Genomic DNA, 13555 nt, shown 5'->3' with positions numbered 1-13555 from the left:
TGGAAGATGTTTTTCTGGAGTACAGAGGGGGACTTTGATCTTAGCTCAGATAACAGCTGCCCTCCATGGGAGGGTTTTCTGGTCTCTCTATCCCTCAGGCCAGGTAAGTCTCTGGGGAGGTGTCTAGTTGACCTCAAAGCTCAGTCAAGCAACTGATACCTGCGGGAGGGTCTTTGAGTGGGCAAGGGAGCTTGGCATCGAGTGTTATCATTCTGTCAGTCTCTCTCCTGGCTAGACACAGAGCACACAGGAAAGGGACTCCTAAAGGGAATCAAGTCTCACCTTGATTTTCCCCCATTGTAAAATTAAAGGAAGGCAGGAAGCCAAAATACTGTGATAGATTTAGTCTTTACCATTGTGTTTTCTCACTATTCTGGAGTTGTTGCCTTTGAAATTCCTGACCCCTGGCTTTTAAATACAAAAGCAAAGATGAATATGTATGATAAATACCTTAGAAGAAAATAAATGTATCCTATAGCTAATAGAGTAGGCATGGAATAATACAAGACTACGTCACTTTTAGAGAGCTATTTTTCTTTTAGAATGAGGGGAATCTGCTAAAGAATTAAAGTGTACCCCCTTTAAAATGTAAGAGATTAATTTAAGTACTGAGGCTGTGAGGTAAAATTATGTCTTTGTCATTGTTTTTTTGTATTTATGATATGGAACATCAAGGGAATCACTAAAGTTACAAAGACATTTAAAAATTTTAATGACAAATTTGTTTGAAAAGGTATCAGATCTCTAGCCACCACAAAATTATCCTACCATTCACAAGAAGATAAGCCTTTATTCTTCATTTGTACTCATTTAATAAATATTTAATGAGAATTTCTTATATGCAAGGCATTGTTTTAGATGCTGTAGGAAATAAAGATATCAATGACAGTTTTTATACCTACGGAGAGTAGTAAAATTATACATGGTAAAAAGAATAAATGCCTACAGACAACATGAACGAGAGGACTTAAGAGATCTCTCAGTGACCACCAGACCCATACACAGTTTGGGCTCCAACTACTACTTTAATTAAAAGCTAATTCAGGATGGCAGGATATTTAGCCAATCTCTCTCCTATCACAAAGGGGGAAGTGGGCTGTGATCACCCCTCCACAGATTTATGAAGGCAAGTGAAGGCAATATGCCTGCTTTTCTCTTCTTCCAACCTTTATTCTCAGATGTGAAGTGTGGCATTGACTTCAGTAAAGACAGCTGAGATGAGGAGGAAAAAAAGTGCTCTCCTGTCTTCTTCAAGCCACCCTCCATTTCTGAGCAGACTCTCAGGCTCACCTGGGAGGACCTAGCACCTGAAAGAGAGTCTGGCATTACAAAGGGCACTTTCAGCTGAGGCTCCTCAATGACAGTCATGAGCCAGAAGCTTGATGAGGGAAAGAGAGGACATATTTGTCCTTTATCCCAAGAAGAAAACTTCCTTTGAGTCATCGAGGCTAAAAAAGGTTATTATTAGCCCTGGCCAGTTGGCTCAGTGGTAGAGCATCTGCCCAGAGTGTGGATGTCCTGGATTTAATTACAGTCAGGGCACACAGGAGAAGGAACCATCTGCTTCTCCATCCCTCCTCTTCTCTCTCCCTCTCTCTCTCTCTCTCTGTCTCTCTCTCTGTCTCTCTTCCCCTCCCCTCATCCCCTCCCCCAGCCATGGCTTGATTGGTTCGAATGCATTGGCCCTGGGTGCTGAAGAAGGCTCTGTCTCAGGTGCTAAAAATAGCTCAGTTGCTGAGCAATGATAAATGGCCTCAAATGGGCAGAGCATCTCCCTGTATGACGCTTGCCAGGTGGATCCCGGTTAGGGATCATACAAAAATCTGTCTCCCTGTCTCCATTCCTCTCACTTGAAAAAAAAAGGTTATTATTCATAAGAACTATTGACAAACATTCAGCAGGAATGTGTGTAAAACACACACATGTGTAGAAAACAAACTCCAAGTGATGATTTTCATGTCATAACTCAGTGAGCCAGTGAGACGCAGGCTCTGTGCGCCAGATGCCTATTCAGTCATCCTGTCGGCTTCAGAGGAGACTTTTAATACTTAAAATAACAAGACCAGCAGAAGAGACCAGCATTCGCACTCTAGTATTTATACCAATTACATCCTGAGGTGTCTGTCCTTTCTCCTTTTCTCTTATTCTTTTTAAACTTCAGATTGCCTGTGAGAGGATTTAATTAGCAAATCTACTTTCTTCTTTGACTTGTTCATCCCTGTGGCTGTGCTTGTATTCCTTAATCCTTTTTATTTTTATCCTTTTATGAGAGTTTTATACTTTTTTCTCCTTTCTGGAGATATTCAGTGTGAATATCTTTTAAAACCATTGTTATAGCATGGTGCTTTTTTCACATATGTCCATCCATCTATATCTATACATTCACAAAAATTAGGGGGTATTTTATAGCTTCATATTCATTTTGAAATATCTCTTTTTTTTTTTTTTTGAGCAGTAATATATATCTACGTATCTACATGTATATATACAGACATATCAGACTGCCATGGAGACCTTGCAAGTCCTGTCCCTGTACTCTTGGAGCCCTGTGGCCACCATGCTGTGAAGACACTCTGAATGCAAGATCACATGGGGAAAGAAGCTAGCCATCTCAGTCATTCCTGCTACCCCAAAGGACAAACCAGATGTGTGAGTGAGACCCTCTTAGACCATCAACTCCAACTGAACCCCAAGCTGAGTGCAGCCACAAGAATGAGACCAACAGAACAGCCCTGTCAACTCACAGAATAGCAAGTAAAAGTAAACTGCTATTGTGCTAAGTAATGAAGTTTCTGGAGGTTTGTTATTTAACAAAAAATAATTGATACAGCTTCCAATGTATCCAGTACCCTACTCACAGTGAGTGCTCAAATACAGGGTTAAAAATATGTGTGCCAAGCAGGCCAATAAACCTAGCCATACACATTTATTTGCTATTTGTTGATACATGCATAACAATAAATCTTGATATATGATGAGTATATAGTAATCCCTCAGTATCTGTGGGGATTGATTCCAGGATGCCCTGTAGATACCAAAGTCAGCAGATGCTCAAATTACTTATATAAAATGGCATAGCATTTGTGCATAATCTACCCTCATCTTCCTGTATACTTTAAATCATCTCTAGATTATATATACATTACTTAATGCAATGCAGATGCTATGTAAATAGTTGTTTTATTGCTTTGTTTAGAAAATAACTATAAGAAAAATGTCTGTTACATATTAGGTACAGATGCAACTACATAGTACATGTCAGCAACAACATAACATTTTTGTTCTCAAATATCTTCCATTCACAGTTGAGGGAATCTGCGGATGCACAACCCGGAGATACAGAGGGCCATCTGCATATATTTATATAATTAATCTATGATGGAAACATAATATGTAACATACATAATCACACACATACACACACACATAAAAAATCGGGCTCAATCTTCAACACTGAAGTACAACAGAAAATTATGTCCTCACCATCAGAAGTCTCACCATCAAATCAGATGTAGTGCAACTGAATTACACTGCCATGCAGAAATTCTGGTAGAGTCCCTAGGAACACAAAGAAAGGAGTGGTTCACCTTGACTGAGAAAAGAGAAACCAAATCAGACAGTAGTTAGTTACTGAGTTAAAAGTGGCAGAGCAAGAAGTTTAGAACTACATCTGGGGGTGGCTACACATATCTCCAAGGGCCACCTGCTGCCATAACGACTTAGAGTTAAACTTTTGAACAAGCAATCACCTGAAGTTCTTCGGGGTGGTATTTTTACTCTTTCTTCTCTTGCTTTTCAAACACTTTTTAGCTCTATATGATTAGCTTCTAGTACTTACTGGGTGAATTTTGTTATAATGTAGCTATATAATTTAGCACACTTTTTCATAATATAATATACATCTGTTTCTCCAGTTGGTACACTAGCTGCATACTGAGTAGGCACCCAATTAGGCCACAACTGAATTTATTGTTCTCTAACATTTGTTCTCTGTTTCCCATCACAATAAAGGGCACCACTAGCCTCACAGTCACTCCAGCCATGAACCTGGGAGTTACTCTGAAATACTTACTCCCCTGAGGTTCCCTTGCAAGTTCCATCCCCATTTACCCTCTGAAATCTAATTCACTATCAAGTCCTGCTAATTTCTACCTCTTAAGTACCTCTCAGATCCACCCCATCCTATTATTCCCATTCCTGAGACCAAGATTCATGACTCTTTCTTGAACCATTACCATAGCTCCATTACCTGTCATTCTGCTTCTCCTCTTGCTTTCCTTCATGGCAGCTACCACATTGTCATCAGAGGCATCTTTGGAAAATGCAAGTCCCATTATATTAAAACATATCTGTGAATAAAGTCTTTCCATGTCTTTAATAAAATGCAAACTTCTATGCACAACATTTAATGATAGATATACCTTACGGTCTCATTTCCTTACTTCCTTACCCTCAAGATACACATTCTACTTTCTAAACATAGCAATTATTTGTATTTCCCTTTGCTACCTTAACAATGGCTTACACAATTGCACTGCAGCCTCGAAGTATAATTTGTAGGCTGATGTGACTCAAGAACAGCAACTCATTAAGGCACATCTCACTTCCTCAGGAAGCCTGTCTCCACATTTGTGCTCCCTCTTCCTTGGGCCCCATGGTGTGGAGTTGACCACCCTTACCTTTAGTCCCCCAATTACATTCTGAACACACTTATATGTATAGTTCTGAACATAGTGTTTTACTTATTTATGTTTCTGCCCTTCTTCACGCCCCCCCATTCTGCCCTCACCAGGCTAACATCGTTATAAACACAAAACATCTTTTACTTCTTTGATATTCCGCTACACCACACATTGCCTGGTTTATAGAAGGCATTCAATGATAAAGATGAATATTTTTCAAATAATTTAAATACCATAAATTTAGTTTTAATAAAAATGGCATCAAGCATAACTTAAACTTACTTTCTTGACTTGTGATTTTGCTAATCTTATTCTAGTTGTTTGAATTATAGGTGTGTTTAAAATTTGGGTGAATGAAAATTTACTTCATCTTTTTCCTAGCTGATGTAGTAACCAAATCTTTATATAATAAACAACTTACTGCTTCTGTGGAATAGATTTGTCAGCCAATACATTTAGGATATTCAGAAACCAGCTAGCTGACACAAATTCAGAACTACTAGCCAAGGAATAACAAAATGTCTCAAAATTCTTATATTAAAACACATACATAGGAAAATCCATCCCTTAGAACTCTGTGTTCTAAACCTACAACCGATTATAAACAGAAAATTAAAAGGAGAGAGAGAAAAGACTACAGGCAAACCTATGAGCTATAGCAAGAAATGACAGCTGTTAGCCAGGAAGAATACATACAATTAGGAAGAGCATACCTGAGAGCTCAGAATTATTAGGGCCAGTAAAGGTAGGAAAAAGCCGTAATCTGTACTTTAGTCTGCAAACATTACTGAATAATTCTATATAAATATTTTGTAACATATATCGATAGAATACAGTTTTTATTTACCTTAATGAACACTTTTTTTTTTTTTTTTTTTTTCATTTTCTTTTCTGAAGCTGGAAACAGGGAGAGACAGTCAGACAGACTCCCGCATGCGCCCGACCGGGATCCACCTGGCACGCCCACCATGGGGCAACGCTCTGCCCACCAGGGGGCGATGCTCTGCCCATCCTGGGCGTCGCCATGTTGCGACCAGAGCCACTCTAGCGCCTGGGGCAGAGGCCACAGAACCATCCCCAGTGCCCGGGCCATCTTTGCTCCAATGGAGCCTTAGCTGCGGGAGGGGAAGAGAGAGACAGAGAGGAAGGCGCGGCGGAGGGGTGGAGAAGCAAATGAGCGCTTCTCCTATGTGCCCTGGCCGGGAATCGAACCTGGGTCCTCCACACGCTAGGCCGACGCTCTACCGCTGAGCCAACCGGCCAGGGCTTAATGAACACTTTTTACTTTATGTTTATTACATTTTGGACAAAAGTAAAAGAAATGGTATAAAACATTTTAGAATTTTTTTTTTTAAATTAGCAATTTCAAAAATTTTTTAAAACTTATATATCCAAGATATCCTAAATAACCCATTCTTGAGTCTTTATTCCATTTGAATAAATACCAATTAAGGTACCATTCATTCAATAACTAAATACTATACATGCTGCACTCGACACTAGAGCCTCTAAGATAAGAATTATTATCCCCATTTTACAGATGAGAAAATCAAGGTCCAGGAAAGTCAGGTAAGTCACCCAAGTTCACATAGCTAGTATGCAGCTAAATAGAGATTTGATGTGTGATACTTTTAATCATGTCATCATTGAACATTGAATGACTGAGAATTCATAATATTATTTATTAATAAATTGATCTACTGGCATTCAACTTGAGTACTTGTCTTCATTTCACAAATCTGTACCACAACAGAGTTTCCTTTCATGGTTAAAAAAAAATCATTTGAAATAATTGCTTCACCCAGATAACCTCAGCAAAAGCAGAAATCATCCAGGATGAAATGTTTCTTATACAATGCCTTGCACATTTGCTAATAGAGGTCTAAGCATTTACAAAGTAAACTTTTAGGATAAAGCACGTGAAGTTATTGCTAATTCTCACAGGCTCTTAAGAGTTGAGAAGATTTTTAATTGGGATCTAATAAAGTTATAATTGTCTACAAGCAAGAATGGTTCTTTGAAATAAAGATGTACAAACACGAGCAATAAACTGAAAATCGAAAACAACTGCTAGATCTAATCTATTAAGAAAAAAATAAAAACAGAAATTTGAAGGCAATTTTATTTTAAAATAAGAGATTAATATTAGCATTTTAAACTGTTAACATTAAAATACTAGAAATGTCCCAAAGAGTTATTTATTTAAGGGCTTTGTCCTTGAAATTCATTACATTATTCCAATAAAAACTAAAGAGGTTATTTTCTCTAAATTATTTAGGTGTAAGAGTTAGCCTTCAGCCAGGTGTTCTGTTTATGCAGATGGCAAAATAAATTATTCAGAAATAGAGACAGGTAAAACAGATGGAAAAGCAGAGTAAACCAAGAAAGCCCTGGGCAGCTGCTTACTAGGCCCCAATAAACTCCCAGTTCTATGTCATGGTCCAAGTCACCCAGTTAGGAAGACTTGTAGGTACCTACTTGTCTGCTTCTCAAAACCGCCTCTGGGACCTTGTACTTACTTCAGTGATACCGTATTTAAAGTATATCATCTAAAATTGTTCATGAAAACAAATGTCTTAATGTAAATAGTAAAATATTTCTGAGGGCATTTTTCCCACCAGATCAGAGAGCAAACTGCATTTCCAAATCACTTGAAGCTTTTTTAAAAACCGATTCTTACATTTTATGCAACAAGAGCTACATACATATAGTATCTTCCACAAACTGATGGAGTTAGCTGTAAGACCCCTCTTTTAACAGATAAGGTCTGTCTCTTAATTCACTGACTCACTGACTCAACCACTAGAGGTAAAGAATGCCAGAGAGACCTACTTTTTAGTGGCAAACCATTATATAATGTGGTGATCTGCTAAAGAAATTCTGGGAACTTACAGAAATGGACCATTAAGGGAAAAAATGTTCAGAGCTCTATACATACCTGCCTTAGTTCAGCTCATTTAATAACGCAAACAAATTAAAGACTATCCCCTTGAGGGAGGAGGCCAGTTCAGGCCCAAGAACTACCTGGATAAGGAAGAAGGAACACTCAAGGCCAGAGTGGCAGCATTCCCTGGAGTGAAGCACACCGGCCTGGACGCCAGGAGATCTGGCTTCTAGTCCCAAGTCTGCCTTCATCTGGCCTCAAGACCAGGGTGTGGTAACCTCTCTCAGAGCTGGTGTCTTTAATAACCGAATGAGTCTTTTAAGCTCTTGTCTATGTGAATTTGGAAAAAAGGATAGCAGTGAAAGCAAAAGAAATCTAAGACCATACATTCATTAATAAAAGCACTTAAAAAAAAAAAGCATTGTGTCTGCATCTTGTACTTTCATTTTTAATCTAAACTGCAGGATTTGGAGCTATTATTTCAGAAGACAACATTTTAGAAATCAAAAGAGGAAGGCTATAATGTAAGCTAAAGATTCAATCTTCTAAATGATTCTTATGATTTGGTTGTTTGGTAATATGAAAACTAATCATCCAAAAAATCGACTGACTTTTTCACCTTTTACTGAAATCTTTTAGTGTTACATAGACACTGCCTTAATAAACTTGTTTGAACCAGTTTCTAAACATGTCTAAATAATCACTGAAGCATATCAAAGGTTGGATGTTGAAGATGCTATCTATCTTTATTGACATTGACATTTTGTCCAAACATCATCCTAGCAATTACCATTAACCCAGGCCCTTTTCCTGATACTATCCAAACTAAATTTGTCTGACTGCATTCACTCGAAAAAAAAAAAAGTTTACTTTCTGTATGCGGCTGGATTCTGTAACTGGCCATCGCCGCTCTAGAGAAACTCACACTCTAACAGGGAGGCAAATAAGGGCAAATCATTGTGATTCAATGCGATGAACTATAATTTTTGTTCCGCCTTCTCAGTGTTGGCCTTAGACCCACTTCACATATACTGCCCTTTACTTAATATTCTTTCTTTATATTAACTTGCTATTATAACCCAAGATGTTTATGTCAAAAATACATTTTATATCATCTCTATATGTGAAAAATCAGTAACACTTATCAGTAACAGTAACTCAAAGAAATATGTATAACCACTAAAATATATATATTTGTTGGTGAACTACCTAAAAAAACCGTAAATACCATTGGTGAAATGCATACTATAGAAGTGGTAGTTTATTGGTCATGATAAGGATACTGGCTTAAATGATTCTTTTTTGTCCATTTAATTAGTATTTGTTAAGTATCTCTTATGTACTAGGCACTATTCTCTGATGGCGACAACTTATTTAAGGATTTTAAGTAGTAAAATAACAGAAACAGTTTTGCACTTCAGAAAGTTCATTTTTAAATTTGGTTTGGAAGATTAATGGAACAGGTATTGAGACTACAAGAGTAGGGGTTAGGACCCAAATGGTGACACAGAGATGGAGAGAATCACTTCAATATATGTATAGGAGGTCAAGTCAACAAGACTTGGGAATTATTTGGTTTGGAGAGTAAAAGAGAGGAAGGCGTCAAGGACGATCACCAGGTTTCTGTCGTGGATGACTGAGTGTAGTTAGGTATCACATTCCTGGGTTCATCTGGCACCTGGAATGTTTAGTGGATCATTAAAGGTCCTTATCTCCACCAGAGAGATTTACTGATGAGATATTATGGTATCAGTTTCACTATGCTCTACTATAAGGGTAAGTTTGGCAAACTAACCATGGAAATTGGCTTGTTAGGGTAGGAAGACAAATTGAACCTATTGACTTAAGACATGAAGTAGACTCCAAGCTGCATTTTGCCTTTCTGAAAAATTAAGTGCACTCAGAGACTTTGTACGAGGCAGTTTCAGAGAGCTTCCAGACTCAAGGCTCAGATCCTTTGACTGACTCAAAATAAAAATCCAAGTCTCTGAATAAATAATCTAGTCCTTAATTTGTTCATTCTCCTTTAAAAAAAATTGTTGCAAATGATGAGGAACAGATGGAAAAAAATGTTGATACTGAAGATAATGTCACAGGAAGCATGTCCCCATCCTTCAGGTGTGGCCTCCACTTGTGCTGTCTCTGTCAATAATGGATGTTCCTGACAAAGCAAGCAAAAGTATAAAGATACCAAATTATTAGTCAGCACAGCGAGAACAGCCATGTTGACCTTCTGTTAACAGGAAGAGGATCCTGTTACAGTTGCTCTTCACTGAGTGATCCAACAATTATCTAAGCATTCTTCAGAGTAAAAGCAAACAAGTCAAACACATAGTTACTTTGGTAAACTGACACATAAATTATGGGACACCTTATGCATACTCTTAAGGTATTTACTTTCATCATTACTAAACCATCATTTGATCTTCTTGGTAGGGCCTCTAGAAGTTGAAGATTTATGGATATAATTGAGTAAATTGGAGAGTCAGAAACACAAAAACACTAAGATTGTTTAAATGTTTAGGATCTTGGACTTCTTAAAATACTTTTCTGGTAGGGATGAGATCCAGGAAGAATGAATGACAGGCATAAGTAGAAAGTAGCAAGAGTGGGAAGGACCACACAGACACGCGGATGTTTAATCCATTCCACACTAGCAGGAAGCAGTTCTCCCGAACGTCTTGCAGACATGCGCTCATCTTTTAGCAATTAAATTCAAACATAGATCTACTCTTTAGGAAGACCAGAACCTATATCCCAGCCCCAGGCAGTCATCTTCCACATGTGGCTCTAACAGCATTGTTGAGAAAACAGCTCAAAGTGCCAAAAACACTGTTTCAAGGCCAAAGCCTCATCTACCATCTCTATAAAGGAAGCACAACGCTTTAGATTTTTAAAAAGTCTACCTATTAATTTCTACAGTGAGTTCTTAGAATTTCACTGTGACAAAATGGACGCTCCACCATTAAGGAAAGAATGATTTTCAAGCAAGTATTTGATCCAGGAATATCGTTCTGGTTCTGTTAAAGAGCTAGTATGCATACATTTACAAAAATGAAGCCAACATTTAAATACTTCTTCACAGACTCTCACTTGAGAAAGGGTGGCTCATAATGGCTAATCAAAAAAAAATTTTTTTTCCCTCTGGGAATTGTTTCTTAAAGAAAGCTGTCCCACCAAGTTTTAGTGCTAACATCATTCAGAAGCTTTTCTCTGACAGCAGACTGGGAAGCTCTGTCTCTGCCCCGGGGCGGGAGCTGAGAAATGAAGTGTCACTCAGATACTCCCTTGAGCAAGAACAGAAACACCCAGAGTAGTCAACTGATTTGTTTTAATCCTTGAAAAAAAAAATGTATGGCACATATAGCATAATCATATCAAATTTAATATCACAGCAACATTCCTTAATTAGGTTAGACAACTACAAAAGCTATGCTGGATTATGTCATTTTTTTCTGTTTAATGACAGTATAAGAGCCTACTGTGTGCTACCCAGTGCCAAAAGAAAAGATATAGAAATAAATTCTATAGAGTCACCAATTCCCAAAGACAGATATAAAAACAAATAATAGAAAAAGATGCTGAATATTTGAATGAAAGTATTTACATTCTGTCCTGGAATTATGTTAGTGAGTCCTACCTCAGTAGAGTAAAGGAGAAAGAATTTTGAAATCCTGTCTGTGAGCATTAATTCATTTGTTTAATCATTTACTCATTCATCCAGCAAATATTTATTAAAGATCAACTGTAAGCATAATACAAAATCCCCAACCCAGCAAAACTTCATTCTAGTGAAAGGAGACAGACAAGATGCAAAAAGATAAATATGTGTTATTTTTCAACTGGTAATAGTACTATGGGAAAAAAGTTAATAGGGTAAATAGGCTAGAGTTTACAAAGGGTCCCAACTAGTAAGAAGGGCTGAAAATTTTACTACAATATAAAGAAAAGGTATAAAAGCAAACTTTGCTGATGAGACCTGAGCAAAAAGCAGAAAGTTTTGAATGAGACATGTGGGTATGAAACAGTGTTCAAGACAGCAAGTGCAAAGGCCCAGAGACATACACAGGCCATGTGGCTGGAGCAGAGGGAGCAAACAGCAGAGTGGGAGAAGACGTGGTCAAAGAAGTAACAGAAAAAATAGATGCAGATTTAGAACATCTTCACTAGCACCGTCTTAATATTTGACCATGTATTTCTATGGATATTATGTCAACTACTAAGACATTAGGTGATAAAAATCACAAAGGATATATATAACTAGGTTTCACAGGAAAAATAAGTATACTAAATTAATATTTAGTTCCTTGACATTCTAGTCACACCACATGGAAGGTTTGACTAAAAAACAATGATTAATAAAAATCAAAAGAAAAAAATGAATAAAATATAATGCCAACTGTCAAGAAACTCACAGTCCAGTAGATTTTTTTGACCCTCACAAAAAAAGCTAATAAATTGTTATTACCCCCAATTCATAGTCAAAAGAACTGATGATGTAAGCAACATTCTCTAAATTACAATACATGGTGGACAAGCCAGAATTTAATCTCAAATTTTTTTATGTCTAAATCTTGTTCATTTTTACCTGAAAAATGCTGCTTATTTAAAAATATCATCTTTTCTCTTGGCTTTATCTTTGTAGAAACTGATTTAAGCCAAGCCAGTTTTAAAGAAAGCCACATAAAATAGAACTATTGTACAACAGGTTGCTTCTTTATGGAAGAGAGAGCACTAAAACCAAAATGCTCTTAATAGTTGTAAAGCCAGGAGGCAAGGCCAGGGCCGCCATCAGAGCAGCCCAGCCCATGCAGGTTCGCATTGGATTCGGACAGTCGGTAAAGAAACAGCGGAGCCAAAAACTGATGGGCCATAGCCTTTAATCCTACCTTGCACCCGGCGGGCAAGTAAAAACATACACTGGGCTCCAAAACCCAGTCACACTCAGTGCTCACAAAGCCACTGACTTATCCGAGTTTCCTAGAATCAAGGGTTTCTAGCTCACCAGCCTTCTTCTCCTCAGTTCCCCATCTCCTCCCTTATCCCAGATACAAACTCTACACAAACTGGCATCTCACTCAGCACTCCGCCATCTTGGCTGCTTCTCCTGGCCTCCTCCACGTGGCCTCCTTTAGCTGCTGGCTCTACTCTCTCCGCTCTCTCATGCTAACCTCAGGAACCAAGAGCCAAGTCCCGTTCTGCCCCCATTTTATAGTGTAGCTTCACAACCTTTAATCCAATATACAAAATAGGGTAGTCTCTAATACAAAGTCACTTCTCTGAGGCATGATTGGATTGTACCGCCCTACAGCAAAAAGGGTGGGAAAGGCTTAATCCCAAAACCAAGCCCCAGGTTACAACGATCTCCAATACACATTAATATCACCTGGGCGATGGCCTCTTTAACAAAGTGAGCATAATACATTTTATCTGCCCAACAATAGTGTATATAAGGTCTTAAGTATTTATAGTTCAATATTTTTAAAATAAGAAAGTCCCTATATTTCATTCAAAAGTACGTATAATTTGTTTCAGAGAGAAGCCCACTTGGCTTGTAACTTAAGAAAAAAAGGTGGGAATCCTAACTAGCAAGTTTTACTGGTGGAGCAATTTCTACAGAGGCAAGATCTTTTCAAATGTGAAAGAAAAACAGGAAGATGGAAGGAAGGAAGGAAGAAAGGAAGGAAGGAAGGAAAGAAGGAAGGAAGGAAGGAAGGAAGGAAGGAAGGAAGGAAGGAAGGAAGGAAGGAAGGAAGGAAGGAAGGAAAGGAAGGAAGAAAAGGAGGAAGGAAGGAAGGGGAAAGGAAAAGAGAGAGAAAGAAAGAAAGAAAGAGAAAAAGAAGCCTGACCAGACAGTGGCGCAGTGGATAGAGCATCAGACTGAGACGCAGAGGACCCAGGTTCGAAATGCCAATGTCACTGGCTTGAGCATGGGCTCACCAGCTTGAGCATGGGATCATGAACATGACCCCATGGTCTCTGACTTGAA

The sequence above is a fragment of the Saccopteryx leptura genome, chromosome 8, assembly GCF_036850995.1.
Source record: "Saccopteryx leptura isolate mSacLep1 chromosome 8, mSacLep1_pri_phased_curated, whole genome shotgun sequence".
In the NCBI taxonomy this organism is placed as follows: Eukaryota; Metazoa; Chordata; class Mammalia; order Chiroptera; family Emballonuridae; genus Saccopteryx; species Saccopteryx leptura.
Note: the sequence above shows the minus strand (reverse complement) of the source record.